Consider the following 27,485-nt stretch of genomic DNA (forward strand, 5'->3'; position numbering starts at 1 on the left):
AAAAGAATAAAATACCTAGGAATAAACCTACATAGGGAGACAAAAGACCTATATGCACAAAACTACAAGACACTGATGAAAGAAATTAAAGATGATACCAACAGATGGAGAGATATACCATGTTCTTGGATTGGAAGTATCAATATTGTGAAAATGACTATACTACCCAAAACAATCTACAGATTCAATGCAATCCCTATCAAGCTACCAAAGGCATTTTTTTACAGAACTAGAACAAAAAAACTCAATGGAACAGGATAGAAAGCCCAGAGATAAACACACACACCTATGGTCAACTAATCTATGACAAAGGAGGCAAGGATATACAATGGAGAAAAGACATTCTCTTCAATAAGTGGTGTTGGGAAACCTGGACAGCTACATGTAGAAGAATGAAATTAGAATACTCCCTAACACCATACACAAAAATAAACTCAAAATGGATTAGAGAACTAAATGTAAGAGTGGACACTATAAAACTCTTAGAGGAAGAACATTCTTTGACATAAATCACAGCAAGATCTTTTTTGATCCACCTCCTAGAGTAATGGAAATAAAAACAAAAATAAACAAATGCGACCTAATATATATACAATGGAATATTACTCAGCCATAAAAAGGAACGAAACTGGGTCATTTGTAGAGACGTGGATGGATATAGAGACTGTCATACAGAGTGAAGTAAGTCAGAAAGAGAAAAACAAATATCGTATATTAATGCATATATGTGGAACCTAGAAAATGGTTCAGATGAACCTGTTTGCAGGGTAGAGATTGAGACACAGATGTAGAGAACAAACGTACAGACACCAAGGGGGGAAAGTGGCAGGGGGTAGGGGTGGTGGTGGGATGAATTGGGCGATTGGGATTGACATGTATACATTGATGTGTATAAAATGGATAACTAATAAGAACCTGCTGTATAAAGTCAGAAAGAGAAAAACAAATACCGTATGCTAACACATATATATGGAATCTAAGAAAAAAAAAAGAAAAAGTTCATGAAGAACATATGGGTAAGAGGGGAATAAAGACACAGACCTACTAGAGAATGGACTTGAGGATATGGTGAGGGGGAAATGTAAGCTGTGACAAAGTGAGAGAGTGGCATGGACATATATACATTACCAAACGTATAATAGATAGCTAGTGGGAAGCAGCCGCATAGCACAGGGAGATCAGCTTGGTGCTTTGTGACCACCTAGAGGGGTGGGATAGGGAGGGTGGGAGGGAGGGAGACGCAAGAGGGAAGAGATATGGGAACATATGTATATGTATAACTGATTCACTTTGTTGTAAAGCAGAAACTAACACACCATTGTAACATAGCACAGGGAGATCAGCTCGGTGCTTTGTGACCACCTAGAGGGGTGGGATAGAGAGGATGGGAGGCAGGGAGACGCAAGAGGGAAGAGATATGGGAACATATGTATATGTATAACTGATTCACTTTGTTATAAAGCAGAAACTAAGACACCATTGTAAAGCAATTATACTCCAATAAAGATGTTAAAAAAAAAACCTGCTGTATAAAAAAATAAATAAAATTCAAAAAAGGAAAAGGCTACATACTCTACGATTCCAACTATGTGACATTCTGGAAAAGACAAAACTATGGAGACAATAAAAAGATCAGTGGTTGCCAAGGGTTCGGGGGGGGAGTAAGCAGGAGGAACACAGGCGATTTTTAGGGCAATGAAACAACTCTGTATGATACCATAACGACAGATAGATGTCATTATATACTTATTCAAACCCATAACGTACAATACCAAAAGTGAAGCCTAACGTTAGCTATGGACTTTGGATGATTATGATGTGTCAACGTAGGTTCATCAAGTGTAACAAATGTTACAGTTTGTTCTAACTCTGGTGGAGAATGTCAATAATGGGGAGACTATGAATGCTTGGCAACAGGGAGTATACAGGAAATCTCTGTACCGTCCTCTCAATTTAGCAGTGAACCTAAAACTGCTCTAATATTTAAAGTCTTAATTTAAAAAAAAAAAGATTAAGGGACAATAAAAGGTGACAAATACAATAAGATAAAAAGGTTTTTTTAAATTTCAAGCACAATGTTTAGGTGTGAGTATGAAATAAACTGGCTCTTTTAAAAAATTATCTGCATGGTTGTAATAGACCTGAAACAGGTAACGGCATTGATGAATCCATGTCTTATAACCCTGTAGGATGCACATGTTAGGACAGTGCCTTGCACAAAGAAGGAACTAAATAAATATTTCTTAAAGGAAAATAAATAGAAAGGTGGATGAAAGGAAGGAAAGGGAAAAAGGAAGGAGGAGAGGAAGACATAGAGAGAGACGAGAGAGAACAGTTTTCAGGGAAGATGTTTCATTTCCTAAAAAGTTTGATTGTGACCAAATTCTTTGAAATTCATTGACCCAGAATTTACAAGGCACTAGAATCCAAATTTTTTACTGCTTTAGGGTACTATCAAGTACGGTTTCAGATTTATAACAAGTTAATTGCCCTACTTCCATACTATCGCTACTTAGGGAATTTTCAGCCACTGCTTAACTACAGAATTTTCATGCTGGATAAAGTAGATGGGTCACTTTTTATTCCAGTAAAATTTAATATGGTTGTAACCTTTTTAGTGACTCTATTATCTATACTATATTATCAGGTCTATGGTTCCAGAAATGCCTTTAATGAAAATAAATCCGTAGATTGTATACATTCTGCAGAAAACAACTATAATTATTTTATGAACAAGGTAAGGTATAACTAAATAAAAATACATCAGTAAAATTATCAGTTCAAAGTAGCTATATTTCTTTTCAAATTCCTTCAATTAGGGTATCTATTAATTATGAAGGACACCTCTTAGAAATGGTCAGTATTTGGAAAAAGAATCTTAAGTAGGAAGGTCAAATCATTATATCAATACAGAGGAAAAAAGTGACTTATAAAAACAAATTGAAGGAAAAATCCAAGGTAATTTAAGTGAAGTCAGAAGAAATGTGGGCTAAAAATGTCACTTTTGCAAAAGAATAGATCTAGGTTCAATAAATAGTGTATTTGTTTTACAGTGTTTCCTGTATTCCTATTCACCATATGGGAAATCGTCAGACATCTCACTACAGTGTGTTCTCCAATCACATTCAGTATAGTGGACATAATAGGGGGTTCAGAATAACTTTGGATAAATTGCTCAAGAAGTCAAATATTACATCTGTGTCAGGATCAAAACTCAGAGACATACAGAAGCGGATTTAAGAAAACTTTAAAACTTTAAACTTTACAGGTTGATCGGGATTCTACAGGTAGCACCCTATCAGAAACCTCTCCCTCAATGACCTGTTTGCTAGTTCACACTTCTGCTACTTATCAGTTAATTTAGCATTAGTGAATATCACTTGACGGTATTACTCCCAAAGCTATGTGGCGATGCCTACTTTTAAGTCAGTGGAACGAAGATTAATTGAGGGCTGATTTTGCGTGTATGGGACTAACTAGAGGATAAAATTCATAGTCTAAAGTAAAAGAAAATTTATTATAATTTTCAGCTTATTAGTTATAAGGCAGAATATGATTTAAGTGACATAATCTTCTATAATGCCTTATTTATGACAATATTTGTTTGATTAAAAAAAGTTTTATAAGAATAGATTATAATGTGACAAATTTCTCTTTTACCCCATATTTGGCAACAGCTGTGTTGAATGTACAATCTGTTTTACCAATTCCTATAATCTTCTGTGGTATTTTGAGTTGGTGTGTTTCTAAGTGTCATTTTCATCCATACTTATACAACTTTCTTGAAACTTTAGAACAAGATTTTATACTCATTCCATTAATTTTCATCTTGCTATTCTCAGACCACTGTGCCAAAATCCTTGTTGGATCTCAATTCGGACATTCAACACAGTAGCTACACTTCCTTAGTTCACGTATTTTGCTCACTGTGATAACCTTACCAGGTAAGGCCAAGCAAAGAGCTCTGTGATTCATTACTGTGTTAGTGAATCAATGTGCTCTACACACACTTCTGTTAGCTGTTCCATTTCTAAAGTTTCCACAAAGTTGAGAGGGCACTGAATCTTATTAAGTAATAAGGTGATATATATGGTATTGATCAGCATTATCTATTCATTCATTTACATGTACATCTATTTATTTTATGTTATTTTCAGATCATTTCAAAATTAGAAGGATTACATAATGTTTTAAAAGTAGAACTGACCCTAAATATTAAGTGATGCTGTGATGGCTAATTTTGTGTCAACTTTGCTAGGCCATGGTACTCAGATATTTGGTCACACACCAGTCTAGATGTCAATGGGGAAGTAATTTTTAGATGGGATTAACATCTGAGTAAAGCAGATTACCCTCCATAATGTGAGTGGGCCTCAATTCACTCTACTGAAAGCCTTAGGAGAGAAAAAAAAGAGAGATCTCCCAAGGAAGAGGGAATTCTGCCTCCAAACTGCCTTTGGACTTGAACTACAACATCAACTCTTCTGAGGATCTCCAGCCTGCAAGCCTGTCCTGCAGATTTCAGACTTGCCAGCCCCCAATTCTTTAAAATCAGTCTCTCTCTGTCCGTCTCCCTCTCTCTCTCTCTCTCTCTCTCTCTCCATACAAATATGACACACATTCTATAGGTTCTGTTTCTCCGGAGAACTCTGACTATTATAGGGACCCTCAGCATTATTCCCAAGCCAAGGTTGGGGTGCTCTAGAGGGGGCTTTTGTAACAGAGAGATGATAGTCTGGATTATTTCTATGATCATTTTCATATTCAGTGTTCCTTCATGACTGCTAGTGACCTGTTCTTTCTAATCAGTACAATCACACAGCTCACTGCTTAGATGGACCTATAGCTGAAACACAGGCAGCTGACAAATGAAATAAAAAATACTGATCAAAAATTATAATGACCTTTATTACAGTTATACTATGCTGTAATCTATATACCATTCTTTCACATATCTATTACATTTGAATTTCCCAACAATCCATGCCACATATAGCTTATATTTTTATTATAATTTCAAACAAAGAAATGACTGTCAAAAAGATACACTCTTACTTAGGGAAAGAATTAGGGCTAGACTCTGGAAGTCTTTTTAAATACTTGAGCATCACCTCTTGTTTAATATAAGAAATGAATCCATGGAAATTGGACTGCTGTGGATTGAACTGTGTACTCTCAAAATTCATGTGTTGAAGCCCTAACCTCCAGCGTGATGGTTTTTGGAAATGGGGCCTTTGAAAGGTAATTAGGTTTAGATAAGGCCATGAAGGTGAGGCTCTAATGATGGGACTAGTACCCCTATAAGAAGATCCATCTCTCTCTCTACCACGTGAGGACACAGTGAGAAGACAAGCCAGGAAGAAAGCTCTCACCAGAACTCAACCATGCTAGCACCCTGATCTCGGACTTCTGGCTTCCAGACCTGTAAGAAATAAATTTCTGTTGTTTAAGCCACATAGTCTATGGCAGCCAGTGCTAACACATAGACTTGCAAGTTCTGAGTGTTACTGAATACTACAACCCATTCAAAGATTATATATTAAGAAGATTTTTTTAAAAAAACAACTAAAATTATACTAATCAATGATAAAGATCACATAAATAAGTGGAACTCAGACTCTAGGTTCATCAGAATCCCTCGCAAAGATTACTAAAGTGTAATACTGCTGACCCCACACCCATAGCGTGTGATTCAACAAGTCCGGGTTGTGGCTCAAAATTCTGCATTTCTAACAACAGTTCCCAGGTGATAGTGATACTGAACCGTATTTTGTAAATGACTGATATAGGTTGATAAAAGGTGTAAATCACAGTCTATTAAGAGCACTAAGAGTGCATTTTGAACACACACATATACACAGAACACCAAACTGGATTTCTAAGCATTTAACCCTGGGTATCTTGAGTGGGGCATGTTTCAAAAGGAAGTTTTAAAAATTTCTCCAGTTTGTTTTAATAGTCACCAGGTTTGGGGAATTAATAGTCTAAGATTATCATATTAGAAAAGAAGTATGTTTCATTCCTTTAATTATCTACAGTAAGAAAACTAGGTTAAGAAGATAATATTTAGTAAAAAAATTCTTTCAAAATTTTCTTAATATAAAATATAAAGTTAAAATACCAAGTTTTTATTTATAAAGTACACTGTCAGAAAATAGTTTATTTTGAATATATTTGATATGTATCATTAAAATCCTGTGGACATTACTAATGTACTTAAGCCCTTTCATCCTGGGCAGGATAAATGTAAACTAGTCTAAACCTAACCAGAGGGAAATCAACAGATACAGCAACAACACTCTCAAAGAAAGCACAAAATAATTTAAAAATGATCATCAGGGCTTCCCTGGTGGCGCAGTGGTTGCGAGTCCGCCTGCCGATGCAGGGGACACGGGTTCGTGCCCCGGTCCGGGAGGATCCCACACGCCGCGGAGCGGCTGGGCGCGTGGGCCATGGCCGCTGAGCCCGCGCGTCCGGAGCCTGTGCTCCACAACGGGAGGGGCCACAACAGTGAGAGGCCCGCGTACCATAAAAAAATAAAAATAAAAAAAAAAATTAAAAAAAAAATGATCATCAGACACAGAAAAACAACTCCAGTAGTTAGCTTTAACAACAGTAAGCTTCAGTAATATTTGTTCAATGAAATTAATGAATTAAAGAATTATTGTTTAAAATATCAATAATGATATTTTAAACAAAAATTATTGTTTAAATAATTAAAATTTAAATATTGATATCTAATAAATAATATATATAACTTATAAATATATATAAATGAAAAATTTATATATTTATATAAATATTATATAGATAAAAATCTATCATAAGCAGCAATGAAAAGATGCTTGAGAATGCTATGTCTACTGAATGAACTACAAGTAAAATGAAGCTTGAGTATGGGTCAGAATTGTAATCAACAGAATGTATAGATATATAAGATAAATGTGAAGCAAGATGATCAATAAAGTATATGTGAACTCAATTCCCAGCTGCCATTTTCTGTGTGAACTAAGGCAAGTCACTTGATTTCTCTTGGTCTCTCTTTCTTCAACTACAGAATGTCCCTCAAGATAGTTCTTGCTTGAAGCAGAAATGCTACACCCAAGATTTCATGCACTTCTGCTTTTCCTTAGAATACTTATCTGCTCCTCTCCCTCTGTGAAAAGTGAGTATCTAGAGCTCTACCGCACAGTTTTATTTCTTAGAATGCCTAAGGACAGACTCATAAACCAACAACCAACTCAGTTTAGTAGAGTTTGGTTAATATATTTGCTATGGATCTTTCTTAAGTCCCAAGAAAATAAGTTATGAAATTAATATTTAAGAATTAACATATATTAAACCAAATGTATAAACTGTTTGAACAGATAAAGAAATTTTGTGAAAGGATAACAATGTCATTATAATCTCTTATTTTTTTATTATACCCTTGATCTGCACTCATAATAGTATTATAAATGTATTCCATCTAATCCCAAAGATTTAATGAAAGGCAAAATTACTTGTAGTCTAGCTACAAACAAATGTTTATGTCTCAAAAGTATATTTTGTATACAGTTAAATTTAGGGTATTAGAAAAATGGAAAATAACCGAATTTGCTATATATCAGCACATCAATTATTTGGGCTTTAATTCAAAAAAAAAAAGAAGAAAAGAAAAGAGGAGAAAATGTGTCATATAAATCTTTCAGTATCCACACAATAAGGCTGAAAAAGCACTGTTGTTGGTTTTTTTTCCATGTAGTATGGAGGATTTAGTAGTATTCTCTCTCTTTAATTCAATATGTGTAGGCAGAGTAGGTTTTCCTTATATACAAAGGAAAACGTAAAATTAAAAAGATAAAACAAAAGGAAAAAATCAATGAAATAGCACAATGTTAAGAAGAAGTAACGTTTAAGAGGAAATCAAAGGAAGGGAGAGCAGCTAAAAAGACCAAAAGAAAGATAAAGGGCAAAGGATTTAAAAATTAAACAGAAGAGAAAAGATTAAAGAAGGAAAAGCAAAAAGCAATGCAGCAGGATTTAAGAAGCCAGTAAAAAGAAAAGACATGCAGTAATGACAAAGGGACAGCAAGTGCTAAAGAAAAGATACTTGAAGTAATGAAAAGAAGAGAGAAAAAAAGAAAGTAAAATAAAAGCAGTTGTAAATTAATTTTAAACACAGTATAGGACAGATACAATGTTAATGGGCTTTCTTTTTTTTTTTTTTTCATCTTCTTGGCTCCGTTACTGATAAACAGAAAAAAATCAGTCTTTAGGCACAGGAGATTTAGAACAGTATTTCCAACGTACAGGGATGCAGCATGGGTTAGTAAAAAGTGTGCTGCCACCAGCAGGCTCTGTGGGGTTGCATAAGGAACTTACCTTCTCTGCCCCACACTACATCTCACAATTTTCTAATTTACATATTGAAGCCACTCTCACCTTATTTCTGATGTCCTTAGCTGACTAAATGTTGTGACTTTACATACAATCCATCATTGACTCTGATTCTGAAATCACTAACTTATTTTACAGTGAAATAAAATGTATCATAAATGACAAACTGAATTACAAATAGACTCACTTTTAAATAATCAATCGTTCCCAGCAACAGTAGTGCCACTGAGAGTTTCAAAAATTATTTGAGGGGGTATTTTAAGTTGTCATAATAATTGATGGGAACAGCTAGTATTTAATAGGTAAGGGTGAGGGAGACTAGATATGTTCCAATTTCCTGCAGGACATGCTTTTAGGTAAAAACATGTTTATAATTCTTTAGGCCTCTTTAAGATTAGGGACCATAGGTGCTCAATGAATGTTTACTGAATGAGTAAACGAAGTATAAAGCAAATAAAACACCATCACTCCAACGCAGTCCATAGTTCTCTTCTTATGTATGTTTATGTCTATTAAGGGGTAGAGAATATTTTCAGTATGTGGAAAATAAAGTATGCTGATGTGATTACCTTAAATTTATACAGCACCTTCTTCTAATTAGAATCTCTCTTCTGGCAATGTTAGGGTCAATGCAACATCAAATAGTAACGTAGCAGTAACTACTGAAATCATAAAACCTTTATAATGAATTTTTACTTGTGTAAACAATGACAAGTGAAATACAAATTACTATTTACTGTCATGTACATTGCTCTGTAAAACAATCTAGATTATTTCCAAAATATAAAAACAAGTTAATCTACAGCCACTTTGGAAGACAGTTTGGTAGTTTATTACAAAGCTAAATATAGTTTTATCACAAAACCCAGAAATTATGCTCTAGATTTCACCAAATGAGCTGAAAACTATGTCCACACGAAAACCTGCATATGAATGTTTATAGCAGCTTTACTTACAATTGCCAAAACTAGGAAGCAACCAATATGTCCTTCAATAGGTCAATGAATAAACAAACTGTGATAAATCCATGTAAGAGAAGGTTATTCAACAATAAAAAGAAATGAGCTACCATATCAAACCATGAAAAGACATGGAGGTTTCAACTACATGATGCTCTGGAAAAGGTAAAACTATAGACAGTAAAAAGATAAGTTCTTGCCAGAGGTTTGAAGGGGAAGGAGGAGGAGAGCAATGAATAGGTAGAACATGGGATTTCTTAGGGCAGTGATATTATTCTTTATGATACTGTAATGGTGGATACATGACATAATGTATTTGTCAAAACCCATAGACCTGTACAACACAAAAAACGAGCCCTAATGTAAACTCTTCAATTTAGTTAATAATAAAGTATCAAGTTTGGTTCATCAACTGTATCAAATGAACCACACTAATGTAAGATGTTAATAATAAGGGAAATTACTTTGAGGATGGGGGTTAACTCTCTGTACTTATTGTTCTTTTTTTCTGTAAATCTAAGAATTCTCTAAAAAATAAAGTCTATTAAAAAAAGAAGTTAATAAATCAGGCTATATGTTCACAAAACTTCAATGGAAATTTGGGTGGATTGACACCATATGCCCTCTAAGAATTTGAGCTTAACTGTTCGGCTGCATATGTGCTTGTAGTTAAAGCTCAGTTTTTGTTTTTTGTTTTTTTGCGGTATGCAGGCCTCTCACTGCTGTGGCCTCTCCCGTTGCGGAGCACAGGCTCCGGACGCGCAGGCTCAGCGGCCATGGCTCACGGGCCCAGGCGCTCCGCGGCATGTGGGATCCTTCCAGACCGGGGCACGCACCCGTGTCCCCTGCACCGGCAGGCGGACTCTCAACAACTGCGCCACCAGGGAAGCCCAAAGCTCAGTTTTTAATCCCCATGCTCACCCCAAATCACACTCTAGGGCACGGGTGAAGTTAAATACTTTTAGGCATGGGTGAAGTTAAACACTTTTATTGGGCCACAAGGCATGGTTTCTCTCAGGATTTTAAAATTATTTAAGAGTATTTCTTTCTCTCCTTCCATGTGTAACCAGATTCCTCACATATCTTTGTTGAACATGAAATGAGACCTTCCGGTTCAAAACAGAATGGACCACCTCCCTTCTCCCTCCATAATAAACCATACAAACATGACAGCTAAAGGCTGTTCAATAAAGAAATAAACCTACAAGGGTAGAAAGTTCAAGACAGAAGGCAATAGCAACAAAATTCTGGAAGCTGGCAAGCTAACACATGAGTTATAGTTGATTAAACAAACCTCAAAAAACTGAATCCTTGGCTAACACTGGGGACAAACCAAGAAGCTACTTGATCCATAGCAGAAGCCCCAAACTTGGTAGCATGAGGCACCTCTGGAATAAGACTGAAGACATTTAAGAAGGAATCAGACTCTCCTGCTTCCCCTCCCCTATTCCACAGAGCCAGGCAACAACCCCTCCTCATTCCCATGCAGAAACTCAGTTTACTATCTAACACCAATTTTTCTTTTTACATTGATTGATTTGCTCGTTTTCTTATATTTTCTAATATCAAATGCATTGCTTTTACATATTTTTTGGAAGAAGGATAGGAATGGAGGGGGGAAGAGGAGCAGAGGAAGGCAAGGAGGAAGAGGTAGAAGGGAGGGAGGAGGGAAATCAATAAGACATAAAAATATTAAAAATTGGGATCAGACATAACTTCGGTGCATTAAATGATGAGGAGAGAAATAGTAGTAGGAGATGGCACTTAACATTTAGTAACAGCATACTAACAATGCCCTTGTGTTCTCAGGGACCTAAAAGGAATAGGGGGTGTATCAAATGAGCACATAGGCCTTCTTTTTCCTTCCTGTTATATCTTAACTGACCTAAAGCAAAATTTCCTCAATAAATATGCATTTATAAACATACATTTATCTGCGTGAATTTCTCTACAAAGACTCAAGAAAAGGACAAGCAATCAATTATGTTGAGCCACAAGCGAAATAAGGAAAAAGAAGATCTTCAATCATTTAGTGAGCTCTAAAGAATTAAAGGATAAAAAGTAGTGCAGTCAAAAACAATCACTTTTTCTTCAAGAAGAAAATTACCTACTTTTTGGCCCACAAAAGTCCTCTAAATAATGATCAAAGTATAAACTAAATTTTATGATTTTCTTCATTTTTATAGATAACAAGGTCATGTAGAATAAGATGATACTGGTATTTAGGATAATAAGAAAAATATTCTCAGGTTATACCTGACCTAGTTGGAGAAAGAAAACACTGTACACAAGCCTTTCTCCAACGCTACTGAATACGTTTCCCTCAAAAAAGAGGTGGGAGAGATTATACCTTCGCGGGATTTATTTCCACATATAATATAAAAGGGTTACTGTTTAAACCTATGCATCACTGAGATGTATCTTCCATTTTTATGAAGAATCAGCTCAATAAACATACTTTAATTTAGAGAATAATAATAAAAGGCAATTGCCTTACTCTGTAACAGGATAAAAAGTATTTCATTATCATAATTTTGAGATATAACTTTTTATACAAATGATAAAATATTTTTAAAAGTAAATGTTATATATGACAGAAAAGCAGTTTCAATGGATGCACACACAATTTTGGTGTATGGTAATCAAGTGAATCAATCATAAGACAAAGTTATCATGAAATAGAGTTAATTAGGTATACACTTGAGGTATGGCAGATGGAAGGTGTAACATATGAAAGGAAGTTAAGCACACTTTTTGAATTCTGATTTTCTGGGTGGTTCCCCTTGTCATATAATGAACTATTACATTTCATTTCTGAATAACTGAGGAGATTAAAGCATTCAACCGTAGCTCATGAATTACTCTGAAAGCTATTCAGAATTTAAATGCAATAGCTGGTCTCTCATTTTTCATTGTCTAGTAAATGAGTTTATGAATAAACAAATGAATTCATATATTCCAAACAGCAGACCAGTCATGCACCCCCAATTCATTCATTCATTCATTCATTCAATAGATACTTACTGATCTATAAAGGGTCAGGCCCTACCCTAAATGACAGCCTGACTAAGACAAACATTCTAGGCCCTCATAGAATTCACAAGTTAATATGAAAACAGACATTAAACAAATGTATTTATGTGTTACCAGTAACGAAGTAGATGAAATGAGCTGTGGAAAAGACAAAAGCATAGAGAAATGGGGAGTTATTTTAGAGAGGAAGGTCAGCAAAAGCTCCCAGAGAAGGCACCATTTAAACTGAGACCCAAAGGATAAGCAGGAGTAGGCCAGGCATGGAGAGGAGCATTCCAAATAGTGGAAACAGCATGTGCAAATGCCCTGAGTCAGGCAGGGCTGCAAGAACTAACAGAAAGCCAGTGACACCAGGGAGAATGAGCAAGGGAAAAGGAGGCAATAGATGAGGTAGGAAAGCTAGGCAGGAGCTGCTACCGAGAGCCTTTCAAAGTCAAGGTAAGAAGTTTACATTTTATGCCAAGTACACGTAAAGGCTTTAACTCCGAGAAGTGACATGACCCAATTAACATTCTCAGTACAGCACCATCACTGTACTCTGTAGAAAAGAAATGAGATTTCTCATGGGGATTCTTAGCTGTTTGGGGCACCATGAGAGCTTCCGTCAGTCTCCTGAAGCCTATAAATCCCTCCTCAGAATAATACTTATAGAAGCATAAAATAGAATACATATAGTTACAAAGGAAACTAATTATATTGAAATTTATTTCTATCAGGGACCCTTGGAGGCAAAGAACCCAGGGTGAAGAATACCTGCTAGTGAACATAAGTGAAAGTAGAGTTAGAAGGCAATGGCAGTGGATGTGGACAGGAATGGATGACTCCAAGAAAAAATTAGCATTTTTGGATTCTTTGCTTATTACGTAGGTCCAAATTTTTGAGCATGGATAAAAATGTGCGTCTGTTTTCTTTTTAATCAAACTCCTCTATATTTGTGTATTCAAAGGACATTTTCTCTCATATAGAACCAAAAAGTTTATATTGGAGAATTTTTCTAATAGAAGTTGTCCTATAGGCAATCCTTCACTCTGTGAGCATTGATTGATTATAATGATAAGCACTGATGACAAGAGCTAGCATTTATTGAGCACTTACTATGTTCCAGGTACTAAGCAAAGTGCTTCGTAGTGCAATGTCTGGTTTAATTCTCATAACAACCCTTTGAGGTAGAGGCTTTATTGTTATCCCCTTTTTTACAAATGAGAAAATTAAAGCTCAGAGATATTAAGTAATTTGCCCAATACCACACAGCTGGTAATTTTTAGTACTGGGAATGGAGGCCTGGACTAAATCCAGAGTGAGGGATTACTGAGCATCTACTAAGTGCTCAGTATTGGGTTGGCAATAATTGGAACCCCAAAAATGTATAAGCCAAGGCCCAGATCTTAAGGCACCAATAAAACAGTTTATAAGTATAACAAGCACACATATGTATATATCATTAGTGGAATATGGGAGACCATAAAAATATGTACTTACTTTAGTATCACCAGCACTAAGTAGTCAGCAAAAGGAGAGCTCTGAATTTGTGGGGAATGTTTTAGGGCAAGTATAAGATGTGAACTGTTTCTTTAAAAAATTTGGTACGCTTTAGATAAGCTTAAAGGTGGAGGAAGTAATTTTGGTAACGAAAGCAATGAATCATATGAAGTATTAGGGTATAGTCAAAAGATAAACTTAATGGCAGAACGTCTAGATTTTTAACCTCCTAGAAGTGACATTTTAGAAAATTACTTAACTCCCTTGATACTCAATATTCTCATTGGCAAAATGTGTTTAATAACCTCTGCTTGTGAAAGTATATGAGTGTATGTGGCAAACTGAAAAGCAACTTCCCTTAGCAGTTTTATACATATAGTAAACATTTCATTTTGCCAAAAGGCAGGGACCTCATATAATGTTGTTTTTGTTTCTCTTTTCCGACCTAGCCCCAGTGAAGAATGCTGTGATACATTATATGATTCTTTGCTGCGTTTCATTTGGAACTTCTTATTTCTACACATCTAGGAAACGCTAAAGGCAAACCTAACCCGAAGCACCTCCTTCCTCCTAGTCACCCTATTCTTGGAATCCAGTTCCATCAGACCAGCGTCTGAGTGATGAGGATAATGGCTAATAATGGCTTAATGTGTTAGTCCTTCCATAAAGCATTTACGTTTAATAATGGTCCCCAATGTCCTATAGCTAAAAATTGGAAAATAAAATAATTTCAGATCTTATAGAAATAATGAGAAGGAAAGCTGAAATTCTGGGACAGAAGGGCCACTGGGTCTTCTTTAAGTCACACTGCTCAGGAGTTGCAGCCTTTCTGAGGAAGCTACATTAACCAGTAGTACAATAACCAATATTAAAATCAGAAAGAAATATCAGTTAAGAGCCTTAGGATGTTGCTGTCAAATAACCAGTTCAGAAATGAGCATTTCAAGACTAAAAAGGAAGGCTTTGATCTTTTAAGATTTCTTAATAAAGAGACCTAATATTAAAATGGCAAAATAGCAACATTTATGAAATCTGAATGGTGGGTGCATGGATTCTGCTAAATTGGTTTATGTATGTTTCTGTATGTTTTAAGCATTTCTTAGCCTGAAAGTAACAAATCATAAAACGCAAAAATAAAGAAGTTCTTATTACAATGGACACAGAAATATGTTCAACAGCTAATTCCAATTTTAATGTTTCTCTTGTTTTGTACTACACTACTAAACCTCTGGCAATTGAGTATGACAGGCTGGATAGAACACACCTGGATGCAACAAAACACTTTATCCCAAATTCTTATGAATTTAACACTAGGTCAAGATAAGGCTTTGCAGACTTTTCCTAAAACCAAAAATTATAACAGAGTATCACTAATTAGTGGTTTTTAAAAATCTAATAATATAGCCAACAAAATTATGCTGATACAATTTGCCAAAACTTGAAATAAATAATGTAAAGTACACAAATAATATCATGTAAAACAGTTCAAGAAATGTAATAATGCTAATTTATATCTATGCTACAATTTACAGTTTTCAGAGAACTTACAGCTATATTATTTCACTTAACTGTAGAAACTATAACTTGTATATTCTGTAGGGAAATGATACAAGTGTTAATTCAGCACAAGTCTTGACATGCCAGCTGATAATGCTAGCCTTTGGCATATTTTCAGTTAAAGAAGGCATTCTTAAGAGTCTTAACTTGTTGAAATTGCTTAATATGCTAACTGTATAAATGATGGTTGAATATATGAGTGTGAAATATAATTTATTTATATTTTCTACAAAGTTTGACAGTTTAATAGTCAACAGTTCTATGCTTCCACATTCGAACACGTAAACCTGAATCTGAAAACAAATGATTAAAGAACAAGAGGCAGTAAAGGCTAAACAAGAATGTCATCTGATTACTGTACAGATTAAAACTGGATGCAAAAGTGCTATATGTAAAATATACTTAAATGATACGAGGATAATTTCCAAACAACTTTTCAAAAAGGCGCAAATATTTTTTTAAAAACAAACACAGCCCAACAGCCTGGACTTTTGTGATACAGACCTCTACCACCACCCCCAATTCTGACAATCCCCGCAGGCAACCAACTGCTGTAACTGTGGAATGTGCTCTTTGAACTGTACAAAGCCTTCAGCCTTTCCTGCATTCTGCAAACAAAAACTGCCAAGTGCAATTATTTCTCTGATTTAACATAATACAAGTGTTACTTCTCCCCCCTCAACTTCCCTAGTGCCAGCAATGGCCTATAATGTCTACATTTATAGATGCACAGAAAAACAATCATTTTTTGTAATCAAAATTAAATTTATTTTAGAAGTATAACAGTTCAACTGAACATAATATAAATTCAACAGGCACCATATTCCCTTTTGTGTATATGTTTTAAGAATTCTATTTCTATAGATGGATTCAAGGATTGAATGGGATTAGTCCTTTTAATTATATGACTAGGATCTTCAGCTTGAAATCTTTCTTACCAAAAAAAAAAAAAAAAAAAAAAAAGACAAACACAATAGTTGTTTATATTCAATTCATTTACCAAAAAAACTCATTAGCGCTAATAAGAATATGTCCTTCCAAATGTGAATATCTCTTGATGTTCAAAAGAAAATGAAAAGTAAAAGGCAAAATAAGTCCTAAGATAGAGTCGCACAGATATTTAAACTTACCTACTAGTTAAATGTTAGAATAGAGAATTCGTCTAGCCTAGATCCAACACAAACTGCTTTTCTTCATTGAGTATGTCCTTGACATTATGCATACCTGAGTATTTTTCTTTTTAAAAAGATAATATTAAACCCAGTACTGAAGAGTTAGTTCCATTTTTCATGTACATTAATGCTTCCAACTATTGGTATGTATAAACTAATTATCAGCTGCATTACTCTACTGGAAAATATTTGAAGTTTTATAAAATTAAGTTATGAACAGATAAGACACCATCATTTATTTAACACAAAAAAAATAATTATCAAGTAGAACCAACCATTATAGGAGATGCTAAGAAAAGATAAGGCATGTTTTTGTTCAAAAGAAGCTAACAATCAAGTTAAGGGAGCAAGACACATGCATAAAGCAATAAAAGTTTAAGAAAAAATAAACATGATATATATTTGCCACTATTAATTTAAAGGAATTTGTTCATTTCATGGCCTATTTAAATGAAGTTCAACCTCATTCCTTTTTTGAGAACCAGAGACATCTCAGGTTGTTACAAACAAGGCTGAAGTAAACTGGCTGAAAAGTTGAACCATCCTACAGATAAGGATTTCTTTTCTCTTTCTATCAAACGTTTTATTTTCTATGTCAGTCAAATCACTTCTCACTGATGCCATAAAAGCTTTTTCAGCTAATTAGTTCATACAGTATTTTATCTTTTTATTGATGCCTATATTTAATAAGTACTTATTCAATACTGACTGTGTCTAGCAAAGGATAAAGAAAGACTGATGCTTCGAAGTCAGACATGTGAAGGTTCAAATTCTGGCTCTGTCACTTAGTAACTGGAGAAGCTACTTAACTTTTCCAAGTCTCAGGTTCATCATCTGCAAAATATACACAAGTGACATAAAGGAAGCTGTCATCAACAACTCTGACAGCTCATAGCCTCCCAGAGAATCTGTGCTTGAACTGGGTTTTGAAGGACAGTAGGGGGTTCATCTACCACAAAAGCAGTGGAGGACTTTCCATACAAAGAGAACAGAACATGCAAAGAGGCATGGAGTGCAAGATATCTTTGGAGAATCACTGTATGAAGTTCTGAAATATTTTAGGCTGCAGAAGGTTAGGCTAGAGAGGGCTTATATGCATGTTATACTTCGATGCTTAGATTGTATATATGTCAATTTACTAGGGTAAAGTCTATGACAAAAGAAAATAGAATTACTAAGTTTGAAATCTTAGGATCATAATGATCTTTTGCCCCATGCATCCATTATCAAGTCCTAAAGAAGGAACAACATGCACAAAAGCCACAAGGCACAAAAGAACTTGAAGCCATCAATTAATGAAATTAGGCCAGAGTAAGTGGAGCAAGAAAGAAGAGTCTAAAATGTGTTGAGTAGAGAAAGATGATGCTAGAGCAGCAGGCATGGTCCGATTTTTGCAGGGACTTACAGATCACTGTGAAGAGTTAGCTTTGATTTTACCCTAAGTTCAAGGGAAAACAAATGCAAAATTTTAAGAAGAAAATAAAAATCATCCAATCTTTATTTTTAAATGAAAATTGCACCCTAGTGAGTAAGAAGGGATAAAGGGTACAAAGAATTGAGTAAAACAGGTAGTCACTGCAGTGGTCCAAGTGAACATTTTAAAACAGGGTAGTGTCAGTAGGATGTGGACAAAGAAACACATTTTGATCATATCTGAAGGTTGAATTAATGAGAGTAGGAGAGTGAACATGAGAGAAGGGAGATGTCCAGGTGGCCCAAAATCAGTGACCCAACATTTCTGACTTAGGCAGCTGGGTATATAATGGTGCTTGCCATTCACTAAGACAGAAAACAGCATAAAAGAAGCAAATTTTCTATCCTATTTTGATACGTGAGACAGGAGCTGGCAATGAGCTTACTTTAGATGGATTCCTGTGGGACATTTAAGTAGAGATATCAAGAAGACAGTTGTAAATGCAGATCTTGAACTCAGAGGAGAAATACGAGCCAGAGGTACAAAAGTGGGAACCCCAACACTAAAAGTGGTAGTCAGAGCTTTGGAAGTAAGGGAGCTCATCTAGAATAATGTACATACAGAGTGAGAAGACAAAGTGGGAGGAGAAAGACAGAACACAGGAAAAGACCTAAATTTATGAGGTGGGCAAAGAAGACTCACAAAGGAGACTTAGGAAGGAGAGTAAGCGGAAGGACACGCCACGAGAACATAAGATGATAAAAGGAGGAAGCAGTCAGCAGTGTTAAAGACTTCACAGAAGGCGAGTGATGGAAACTGTCCTAAGATTTAGCAATGATAATAACATTGAGGGACTTCTGGTTAAGCATAGCAGTCTAAACACATGCAATTATATCCACTCCTTTCCAAAATACTAATACAGTGGCAATACAAGATTAAAAAGTTATGAACCCATGAAAAAGATCATAGCTGAAGGGGTGACACCCAACAAGACATGACAACACATCTCTGTATGCACTACATGGTCTAACACAGATCCTCAAAGAAAGTTGTTGAAGGAATCAATCAGTACTTTACTCAATCATTCAATCCTCATCTTGTAGAAAAGGAAACTGTTCCAGGAGTCAAAAAATGCAGAGGAGAAATTACACATGAGTTACACCCCAGGAAAAATTCTCAAAGCTGATGAAAATGTTCCTGTCTCCCTCTGAGTGAACTTAAACTAGATATATTTACATTTGTAGATTTTTTAAGGTAGATAAGAACCTACTGTAATACAGCATAGTTTTTTGGTTTGCTCTTTTTTTTTTTTTAACTCAAAGGTTGTGCTTGAAGAAAATGATCTTATTAATTAAGCCAAATATAGTTCCTCCAAGTTAAAAAAAAAAAAAGAGCAAACAAAAAAACTAAGCTGTATTACAGTAGGGTCATTGTCATCAGTTTTGAGAATTTTTTCTGGTGTGTAACTCCTGCTACACATCAGGATGTTAACTGCTCAGCCATTATAATTCATATTCATTTCATTTCAACATGGTATTCCAAAGGATTACACTTCAAGGCAAACGACTAACATTCACCTTGTATCACAGCATAAAGAGGCAATGTCCTTTTCTGAGAGAGAACATCAAAATAAATTCATTCACCAAATACGTATTAAATGTGGATGTGTACCAGTACTATTCTGGGCAGTGGGGGCACAGGGTTGAATGAGGCATAAAGGAGATTATACAACACTGTATGGAAAGGATAAGAGTGGGAAATAGGATGGTACCTTATGACACTGATTCTTAAAATCTAGTGGAAAACAAAAATTATTATTTTCAGTATTTGCATATAAACGTCATATCCATTAGCATTCATCTCTATAATGAAACTATTGAAAAATTATACCACCTCAAATCATGATCTATATAGATCCAAATATAACTAGATTTAAAATAATAAAAACAAATTAAATCTCAGATCACTTTAACCATAAGAAAACAGGAACACAATAGAAATGCTATTTTAAAACTGCACAACAAAGCCAAAATTGTCTTTTGCACAAGGCTTCTAAGAACCAGTTAAGTGTAAAGGATTTTGAAAAATTAAGAAGTTGGCAATAATTGAGGACTCAGTTAAAATTTACTGGTACAAGTTTGCTCTGAAAAATCAACCTGAAATTTTGCGTTGATATTTGGTTTGCTATTTCAAAACACACTCGGTGGAGAGATACCCACAATGAAGAAGGAGTGAGAGTGACTGAAACAGATTCTGTGTAGCAACATGCATTTCTCATCTGAAGAGAGAAACTAGGGGTTGACTAGATCAAGACTAATTAAGGATCCTGTTTCTGACTTACTTCACTCTGTATGACAGACTCAAGGTCCATCCACCTCACTACAAATAACTCAATTTTGTTTCTTTTTATGGCTGAGTAATATTCCATTGTATATGCAGGGCAACCTGAGGGAACTCTGAAGAATCTTGGACTGATGCCCAGCCTAGAGAAACCTAGGAATCTACTGCACTTCTAAACATGTGGCTCTTTGGATAAAAGTGGGAGACACAAGAGAGAGGAGATATGGGGATATATGTATATGTATAGCTGATTCACTCTGTTATAAAGCAGACACTAACACACCATTGTAAAGCAATTATACTCCAATAAAGACGTTAAAAAAAAAAAAAAAACTTCCTGGGGGTGGTGGGGAAAGTATCCTGGCAGAGGGGAAGGGCAATGAGAGAAATGGAAATTATTTTTTAAAGTAATGGTAACAAACTAATTACATTCCTTCTTTGAGACAAATGCTGACCCACCTCACTGATAGCGTCTAACCTAAGAATTGAGATTAAAAGTTTTGCTTTGGTCATCCTACCAACACTAACTATTCTTACGTCGAACAGAAAAGATAAATATCTTCGTATTACTGACTAAAAACTATAAAATAAAAGTACATGCCATTTTCATAAAACTCAGTGGGAGCTGGCAAAGCAAATGTTGGCTCCACTTCACCATTTTGCTTAGGATCAAATCTCCAATAAGAATGTCACGAAGGTATAAGTCTATTAATCAAATCATATAAACTTTCCAAACTATCTCAGTATATAATGTCCCTGGGTGATCAAAAATCAAGATCAAATATATGCAATGACTCTTTTATGCAGGGAAAAACAGACTTTAGTAAAGAAAGAAATTTCAAAGATTGGAAGAAGCTACCTTAAATGGATCGTGGGAGAATTCACATGAATTGTAAGGAGTTTAGAATAAGCATTGTACAGCAATATAATGATGAGTAATCCAACAGTGAAAACAATAATAATGGAAGCTTTACATAATCTATATGCCAGGAGCTGTGCAGGCTGTTTCATCTCTCCCCACTAAATTTTCCCAAAATCATCTGGTACTAAGCTTTATATAATGCCCTTAAAAAAGCAACATTTATACTCTGCACTTGATGAGTATTATTTATAATAAAACAAAAATTGCCACTTTGTGATATAACCCCATTAGAGAGACATTTAGCAAGATATTATAAAAATAAAGATGTAGTATTCTAAAACTCAGACATTCTACTACAAGTTATAACTTTAGAAAAACTCTCAAACATGCACACAAAAAGATACACACAGATATGCTCACTGTATTAGTGTGTGGAATAGTAAAAAATGGAAAACAGCCAAATTGTTCATTTACTGAGGAAGGAATTTTAAAATAACTATGCTTTATTCAAACCATGGAATGTTATAAAGCAATTAAAACCTAATTATTACCCACAACAATGGCAAAAATGAAAAAAGACAATTTCAGTTTTGGAAAGATGTGGAGCAACACGAACACACATGCACTGATGGTGGGACGGTAAACTGGGAAAACCACTTTAGAAGACTGCTTGGCAATGTCCACTAACGTTGACACTGACACTAACTACAGATAAGCTAGGATACAGACACTAAGTTGATACAATGATGTAGATATCTTATCATACAAAATTTCTCCTCCTAGCTATACAGATATGCATAATATGTAACGGAAATGTACAAGAATCTTCAGAGTAGTACTATGCCTAATAGTCAAAACAAGAAAACAACACAAATGTCCCCAAACCGAATGGAAATAAACAGTGGTATATTCATGTAATGGAATACTAGCTAGCACTCACGATAGACATTTAACTACACACAATAACATGGAGGAAGCATGTAAACCTAATAGTAAGAAACAGAAGCCAGATACACACAAAAGACTATGTACTAAATGAGTCCATTTATATAAAGTTCAAAAACACAAAACTAATCTATGTTGTTAGAGGTCAGAATATGGTTTCCCCAGTGGGGAGCGTGGGGAGAGATAGTAACTAAAAGGTGGAAAAAGGGTGGGAAGGCTTCTGAAGCACTGGTAGCGTGCTACTTCTTGAGCTGGGTACTGATTACACAGATGTGCTCATTCTGTGAAAATCCATCAAGATGTACAAATATAATTTTAGCAGTTTTCAGTATACAACTGCAAAACTCATAAATGCACAATATATACTTAATAAAAGTTTACTTAAAAAAAAACAACCTAAGAAATCAGACCTGTGTGTATCACCATGGATAAATCCCCTAAACATAATTTTTGCAAGCAAAAATTTTTCAGAAGGCCAGATTTAATATGATGTCACTCACATAAATTTTAAAATCACACAAAAAGTGTGAGAAGACAGATAAAAACCAACTTCAGTATAGTAAATATCTCTAGAGAGAGAAAAAGGAACAGGACGAGAGCACACAGCTTTTGCTATATTCGTGGTATTGTATTTCTTAAAAAGAGAGAGATCTGAATACAACAAAATATTCATGTATGTCGAATCTGAATATGTGAGTGCCTATTGTGTTATCTTCTGTATATCTACAATATTTTTAAATAAAGATCTTAAAGAAAGCTATCACTTTGGATTCCAGAGCGAAGAGAATCTTTAAAATAATCTTTAGTGAAAAACATTCTTAACCATTTGCCAGATCAGCTGATTAACAATGCTTTTATATATAGCTTAAGTATCTGAGATGGCTGATGGGTGTTTATTTTAGGTAAAATATTTACTAAAATACACTCTATATATAGAAAAACAGTACACTCTTATTTGCAAAAAGATAATTTGGGCCTTTTAAGCTGTACAATAATAAAATCATTCAACATTTGAGAGAGTTCAGCAGAAAGGGTCTTTAGGAAAAAATATACCTTCAAACTAATTCTTTAAAAACCCAAGGCAACTTTGTTGCTCCTTTATGCATTCCACTGGGCTATAATCAAAATGAAGTATTTAAGTAATAATGGTTGCATGGGTAGAATCGTTAACTCCACAAAACTAGATCATCGATATACCCACTAAAAAGAGTTATTCATCCCAGGAATACTCAGTCCCTTTTCCGAGATATCACTTTGCATCATTAACTTGGAAGTGGACTCAGTGGTTAGCTAACTGGTCCTTCAAATGGATTTGGAGGTTACCATCCATTTTGTGTTTAATAAGAAGTTTTGTCTTTACTGTCTTGTCTTAAAATCGAAGAGGTATAGGGAATAAATAGAGACACATAAATGGGTAGAGAGAGAAAAAGACAGAAACACAGAGATAAATACACATACATGTATATATAAACACATACATATATGCAAACATATACACACTTACTTATGTGTACACACACATTTCTACATACATAGGAAGGGCAAGAGAGACTACTACCATTAAGTGCCTACTCTGTGCCAGGTATTTTTAAGTTTGATCTTTTAATCTTCACAAAACCCTATAAGAAAGTTATTATTATTTTTTGCACATGCAAAACTTACCCAAGATCAATATAAAAAAAATACGTGGCAGAGCAAACCCAGGTTTGTTAAATGCAAAAATGAGCCTCTTTCCTCCACAGTATGCTTAAAATAAGTTTTAGGTCGATTGTAAGTATTGCTTTGTATCACTTTAACATAGAAAAAAATTCATTTTGGCACTATGAAGAAACATAGCTGGTTTTTAAAACAAAATCTGATTTTATTCCCAAAATTTCAATATGGCAAAGGAAAAGTTGCTACAAAGATAATTCTTAGTTGAATATGTTCAAAATGTAATTCCCTGGTAATCTGGGTTTTGGCCAAGACAAATCAAAATCATAGATATTTTACAAATGCCAAGTTTTCAGAGAAACAAAAAAAATGCAATAGCAACAGATGCATTCTCCATAGACATTTGTGTTGAGCCTAGCTATATCCAGAGTCTGAAGAAAAGGGGGATTTTTAAATTTCATTTTAATGAATAATAAATTCCTGATTTCTGTTCATGTCAACCAGTTAAATAAGATCATATTCACTCCTTGGAAAATTAGACAGTAGACTATACTGAGAAAGAAAAAAGAAAATAAGGAGGAGAAAGAGGATCGGAGGGAGAAAAAAGAAAAGCAAGAAAAATTTTAAAGAGACTAGAAAGAAAACTATATTTGGTACTTCTTAAACTAAAACTATATTTGAAAATTTCTATTCAAACAAAGAATACAAAAGTGCATTTGTTTTTCATTTCTTTTACAATATACTAATAATAACATTAACATATTAAAGTCCCACTTGTGTAAAAGCAAGCGTGTCTGAGGATGATGGACCATTGCATAAAATGCATTAAAATTTAAGGAAAGAAGCTACAAACAACTCAGTAAAGATCAGTAGTTCATTACTATTGAATGGGTTTTGGTTATATTGTAAAAAAAAAATCCATATTTAAATTCAAAATTGAAATCTCTATCTTAAGACAAGTTTATACTACATAAATAAATTGTCATTAAAAGTTACTAAATATATGCAAGCATAGAGGTTCCCCTCTATGGATATTAGCACTTTCTCCAAGTAAAACACACTACTTTATAATATCACAAAATATTTATTTTAAGACCCTATCTTTTTAAAAAAACTTTGAATATTCAGAGTAGACAGATCAAATATGTAATTACCTCACCTTTTCTCAGAACTCTACTTAACAGAATCGTTGAGATTGCTTTTTTAAGTCTTTTTTTCAGTTATATTAGACATGCAGAAACATATCTAAAATAAAGCCTTAATTTTTTAGAGCAGTTTTACTTTTACAGGAAAATTGAACAGGATGTACAGAGTCCCCATATATATCTTCTACCCCATTCCCAATAGACATAAAGTTTCTACTGTTATTAACATTTTGATTACTGTGGTACATTTGCTACAACTGATGAACCATATTAAAACATAGTTATGGGGGCTTCCCTGGTGGCGCAGTGGTTGAGAGTCCGCCTGCCGATGCAGGGGACACGGGTTCGTGCCCCGGTCCGGGAAGATCCCACACGCTGCACAGCGGCTGGGCCCGTGAGCCATGGCCGCTGAGCCTGCGCGTCCGGAGCCTGTGCTCCGCAGCGGGAGAGGGCGCAGCAGTGAGAGGCGCGCGTACCACACACACACAAAAAAAAACCAAAACATAGTTATGAATTAAAGTCTAGAGTTCACATTAAGGTTTATTGTTTGTGTTGTATAGTTCTACAGTTGTACAGCTGGCAAATACATAATGCTATGTATCCATTATTAAAGTACCATACAGAATAGTTTCACCACCCTAAAGATCCCCTGTGCTCTGCCTATTCGTCCTTCCCTCTCCTCAACCCCTGGCAACCACTGAGCTTTTTACTGTCTCCATAGTTTTGCCTTTTCCAGAATGTCATATAGTTGGAATCACAGGATGTAGCCTTTTCAAATGACTTCATTCACTCAATGATATTCATTTAAGGTTCCTCCATGTCTTTTTGTGACTTAATAGGTCATTTCTTTTCAACAACTGAATAACAGTCAATTGTATAACTGTATCACAGTTTGTCCATTTATCTATTGAAGGGCATCCTGGTTGCTTCCAAGTCTTGGCAATTATGCATAAAGCTTATATAAACATTCTTGTGCAAATTTTTCATAGACATAAGTTTTCAACTCATCTGGGTAACTACCCAGGAATGCAATTGCTGGGTTGTATAGTAGTGAATATTGTATGCATGATTAGCTTCATAATAAACTGCCAAACTATTTTCCAAAGAAGCTATATCCATTCCACCACCAGTGAATCACAGTCCTTGCTGCCTGCTCCACATCCTTGGCAGCATTTGGTGTTGTCAGTGTTTTGAATTTTAGCCATTCTAATAGGTGTGTAGTGGTATCTTGTTGCTTTAATTTGCAATTCCCTTATGAAATAAATACCAAGCATCTTTTCATAAGCTTATTTGCCATCTGTATATCTTCTTTGGTGAGATCCATTTCTTCTAGTTGAGTTCTTTGTATATTTTGGATACAACTCCTTTATCAGATATGTGTTTTACAAATATTTTTTTCCAGTCTGTGACTTATCTTTTCATTTTCTTAACAGTGTCTCAGAATAGAAGTTTTTCATTTTAATAAAGTGCAACTTATCCAACTTATCAATTTTTTCTTTCATGGATTGTGCTTTTGGTGTTTTATCTAAAAAATCAACTTCTAGATTTTCTCCTATGTTACCTTCCAGCTGTTTTATAATTTTACATTTTACACTTAGCTCTATGATTCATTTTTAATTCATTTTTGTAAAAGGTATACATTTTGTGTCTAAATTTCTTTTTTGCATATGGATGTCCTGTTAGTTGTTCCAGTGCCACTTTTTGAAATCACTGTCATTTTTCAACTGAACTGCCTTCACTCCTTTGTCAAAGATCAGTTGCCTATGCTTGTGTGGGTCTATTTCTAGATTCTCTATTCTGTTACAAAGATCTGTCTATTATTTCATCAATATCATACTGTCTTGATCACTGTAACTTTAAACAATGTCTTGAAGTCAGGTAGTGTCAGTCTTCTGACATTGTTCTTCTTCATCAATATTGTGTTATCTATTCTGGGTCTTTTGCCTTTCCATATAAACTTAAGCATCAGTTTATCAATATTCACAAAATAACTTACAGGGATTTGATTGGGATTTTGCTGAATTTATAATCTTCAAGTTAATAAGACCTGACATCATAACCATATTGAGTATGCCTAGCCAAGAACATGGACTATCTCTCCATTTATTTAGATCTTTGATTTTCTTTCATCAGAATTTTGTAGTTTTCCTAATATTGTTGTTGTATATATTTTGTTAAACTTATTCCTGTTTCTTTTTTTGATGCTAATACAATGGTATTGTATTTTTAATGTCAAAATTCCAGTTGTTCATTGTTCACATATAGGAAAGCAAGGGACTTCTGTATATTAATCTTGTTTTCTGCTACCCTGCTATAATTGTTTATTAATTCCAGGAGCTTTCCTTAGTTGATTCTTTTGTATTTTCTACATAGACAATCATGTCATCTGCAAATAGACAACTGCATTTCTTGCTTCCCAATCTGTATGCCTTTTATTTCCCTTTCTTTTTTTCTTTTTTTTTTTTTTTTGCTGTACGCGGGCCTCTCACTGTTGTGGCATCTCCCGTTGCGGAGCACAGGCTCCGGACGCGCAGGCTCAGTGGCCAT

At 34.8% G+C, this 27,485-nt stretch overlaps 1 protein-coding gene across 26 annotated transcripts in view; it reads right to left on the reverse strand.

Annotated features, from left to right (window-relative positions):
• The window catches only part of FOXP2 (forkhead box P2), a 536,717-nt gene that overhangs the window by 441,692 nt on the left and 67,540 nt on the right, over positions 1 to 27,485 (reverse strand). For 2 of the 26 annotated variants that reach the window (XM_055084888.1, XM_055084873.1), the window contains one exon: positions 5,373 to 5,422. The exons of the other annotated variants lie outside the window; for them this stretch is intronic. The gene's annotated coding sequence lies outside the window, so the exon portion shown is untranslated. The remainder of the gene's footprint in view (positions 1 to 5,372; positions 5,423 to 27,485) is intronic. 26 annotated transcript variants of the gene reach the window in all.

The sequence above is a fragment of the Physeter macrocephalus genome, chromosome 5, assembly GCF_002837175.3.
Source record: "Physeter macrocephalus isolate SW-GA chromosome 5, ASM283717v5, whole genome shotgun sequence".
Classification (NCBI taxonomy): Eukaryota; Metazoa; Chordata; class Mammalia; order Artiodactyla; family Physeteridae; genus Physeter; species Physeter macrocephalus.